The sequence below is a fragment of the Nicotiana tabacum genome, chromosome 24 (assembly GCF_000715075.1).
Source record: "Nicotiana tabacum cultivar K326 chromosome 24, ASM71507v2, whole genome shotgun sequence".
Classification (NCBI taxonomy): Eukaryota; Viridiplantae; Streptophyta; class Magnoliopsida; order Solanales; family Solanaceae; genus Nicotiana; species Nicotiana tabacum.
Genome location: NC_134103.1, coordinates 96,067,131 through 96,071,018, shown reverse-complemented (window position 1 = coordinate 96,071,018; position 3,888 = coordinate 96,067,131). Strand labels below are relative to the sequence as shown.

The window sequence follows — 3,888 nt, the reverse complement described above, 5'->3', positions numbered from 1 at the left end:
GCAACCATCTTTACAACAATCAATTCTCATTGACGAAAGTCCTAACTTAGAAACCAATCTCTTTGCCTTATAGAAATCGCCAGGTAAGTTGATATTAGGGCCAACTAGTTCACTCATAAGGTCAATGAAAGAATCCATGGCTGCTTGAGAAATATTCCAATTAGATTTGATACTTAGTAATCTAACTGCAACAGACAGCTCAGAGTGCGGACTTCCTTCACGTAGTGGACGACTAACTTTCTCTAACTGTTCATAAAAACGTTTTGCGTCATCATTAGGAGTTTGTTCAACATTTTCATTGGGCTCACCCCCGAAGTGCATCCCAAAAGCATCCGCAACCATATCCTGAATTCTAGAATCAAGATTTATATTCTCCACCGACCTACTACTTTCACCAACAACCATGTTATGAAATATCCCACGGCTACCATCGATCTCTCCATGATTAGTCCACACAAAGTAATTCTCTATAAATCCCTTCCTATAAAGATGAAGCTTAACTTCCTCCGATTTTTTAAACTTCATACAATCGCACCTGACCCAAGGGTACCTAATTACTCCTTCACTTTGGTATGGTGAAAGTGACATTGCATGTCTAATAAAGTCATCAACCCCTTCTACAAAATCCTCCCGCAATCCCCGCTGATTAGGATAATTCCTATTATACATCCAAGTACGATGTTCAATCTATACAAATAAAACAAGAATAAATTAATTTATTCTATAATTATAAATTAATTATATCTTTTTTAGTTAATTCAAGATAATTATTTTTTTCTAATTACACCAATTTATATCCTAAAAGTTCAATTCATATCCAAAAGGTCCAATTCATATCTTAAAAGTTCAATTCATATCCTAAAAGTTCAATTCACAAGAACAAATCCTAAAAACTAAAATTTCAATTCATATCCTATGAGTTTAAACATAAACTAACTAAACTAAAGAAATTCAACCCATACCCTAAAAGTTCGAATTCACAAGAACAAATTAATTTATTCTATAATTATAAATTAATTATATCTTTTTTAGTTAATTCAAGATAATTATTTTTTTCTAATTACACCAATTTATATCCTAAAAGTTCAATTCATATCCAAAAGGTCCAATTCATATCTTAAAAGTTCAATTCATATCCTAAAAGTTCAATTCACAAGAACAATTCCTAAAAACTAAAATTTTAATTCATATCCTACGAGTTTAAACATAAACTAACTAAACTAAAGAAATTCAACCCATGCCATAAAAGTTCGATTCACAAGAACAAATTAATTTATTCTACAATTATAAATTAATTATATCTTTTTTAATTAATTCAAGATAATTATATTTTTTTAATTACACCAATTTATATCCTAAAAGTTCAATTCATATCCAAAAGGTCCAATTCATATCTTAAAAGTTCAATTCATATCCTAAAAGTTCAAATCACAAGAACAAATCCTAAAAACTAAAATTTCAATTCATATCCTACGAGTTTAAACATAAACTAACTAAACTAAAGAAATTCAACCCATACCCTAAAAGTTCGATTCACAAGAACAAATCGTAAACCCTAGATTCTAACTAAACTATTCATGATAATACAAAGTTAATAATTCAATTCTAACTAAACTATTCAAGACAATACAAACTCAAAATTGAAACACTCATCAATTAAAACTAATTCATAACTAATTGACTAATTAACAAAACTAATTAATAAAACTAATTAAAACAAGAACTAAATCCTAATCCTCAATAAAATGCAATGTTCAAATAATTGAAACACTAATCAATTGAAACTAATTCATAACTAATTAACAAAACCTAGAAATAATAAATAAATGGGTTGTAATTCAAACCTAGATGGAGAAGGAGAGGGGCGGCAGTGGCAGCGGCGACGGCGACGGCGATGGCTGGGCGGTGGTGACACGGGGTGGGGAATTGGATTTATGTAAGGAAAATAGAGAAGGAGAGGGGAATGTTTTGAGTGAGGGAAATAGAGAAGAGAGGGGAAAATAAGAGAGAAATGGGGGTTTCCCCCATTTTTCAATTCTCTGATTTCAGAATTACCGACCAAAGTTGGTCGGTAATTTTGGTCGGTACATTAAGTGTTGACCGTTTGACCAAAAACCGACCAACTTTGATCGTTTTTTTTAAAAAAAAATTTAAATTCTTTTTTTTGTGTATTTGTTTTCTTAAAATATTATAAACTATAAAAAAAATATTATAAACTACAAGCATTTATTTTATTTAACTATGCAATTATTATAAATAATTATAAACTATAAGCATAATCTTTATAAATAATTATATTAACTATTTAATTTTAATAAATTATAATAGCATCTATCTAAGTAAATTTTCTAAGTTATAATTAAGTATGTGAGTAATTTCTCTCACACACACACATACACTATATTGTAATTAATGCTAATAACTTCTTTTTTCATTCGTTCATCACTAATAATGCATGACATAGATTAATCGATATATAGGTCGAGACGTTTTGATGAATCATCGATTAATATTCATCGATACATCTAAGTAAGTTATAAGTCAATGAATCAATTTACAAATAGATATATTTGATGATAAAGTATATATACTAATTAGTATCTTCCCAAGTCTATCCCTAAAAAAACCCGACCCTGTGGTCCTAGCGCTTCGTGTTCTTATATATATATATATACATATATATATATATATACACACACACACACACACAAACACACTTCACTGTAATACTTTAACTATATATATAGCTTGTTATAGTATATGTTAGTGTGTATATATATAGCTTGTTAAAGTTTGACCATGTTTGACCTATTAATTTAACTCGTTTACTTAATACTAATAGCTTCTTTCGTTTATTTAATTTGTGATCCATATATATATATATATGTGTGTGTGTGTGTGTGTGTGTGTGTGTGTGTGTGTGTGTGTGTGTGTGTGTGTGTCAAAGATGTTTAGTATTAATTCTTTTATTTTTCATTCATTCATCACTAATAATGCATGGCATAGCTAGATTAATCGATATAGGTCGAGACGTTTTGTTTTTACTATTAGTCGATATAGGTCAAACGTTTTATTTTTAATATTCATCGATGCATCTAAGTAAGTTATAAGTCGATGAATCAATTTACAAATAGCATGTTATATATAGTATATGTTAGTGTATTCATTATTTGTATTACAAAAGTGTTAACGAATTACATTTATATTATTTAGATAGTAAATATAAAAGTAATTCGAAAGTTTGATCAATGTTGACGTAATAACCGACCAACTTTGGTCGGTTATTTTGCAGAAAATAATAATTACCGACCAAAGTTGGTCGGTAAAGGCTTCCCCTACATTAACCGACCAACGTTGGTCGGTAATTTTAAATATAAATTCTTAAATATTATAAAATATTTTAAATAATAAAATAATTATTAAAATTTAAAAAATTGGATCTAGATTACCGACCAACGTTGGTCGGTAATCCAAAATTTTCTTGTCTGACCAGCTGAGTCAATTCGTTGACCAATTTACCGACCAACGTTGGTCGGTATTTAGTTTAAAAAAAATATAAAATTTTTTTTCCCCAGTTTCTGTCCAACGTAGACGGTTTTTGGTCGCTTTTTTTGACCGACCAACATTGGTCGAAAATATTTGGTCGATTTTTAGTAGTGTGTCTCGACTAATCTAAATTCGCTTTGTGTGAAACCCGTTAAAATGGAAATCACTCCCTATCAGGAGCTTTCGCATCCTTAGAGCTTGAATTGAGGTGGAGACTATTTCTTACTCTTATAGGTACATATAAATTTATTAAAATTAAATCAACATCTTGTGGCTGTAGTTTAGTGGTGAGAATTCCACGTTGTGGCCGTGGAGACCTGGGCTCGAATCCCAGCAGCCACA

The 3,888-nt window shown here is 29.9% G+C and overlaps 1 non-coding gene across 1 annotated transcript; it reads left to right on the top strand.

The window, feature by feature from the left end:
- Positions 1–3,816: 3,816 nt before the first annotated feature.
- On the top strand, positions 3,817–3,888 carry TRNAH-GUG (transfer RNA histidin (anticodon GUG)). Its single transcript has one exon. It is a non-coding gene; the product is annotated as a tRNA-His (tRNA).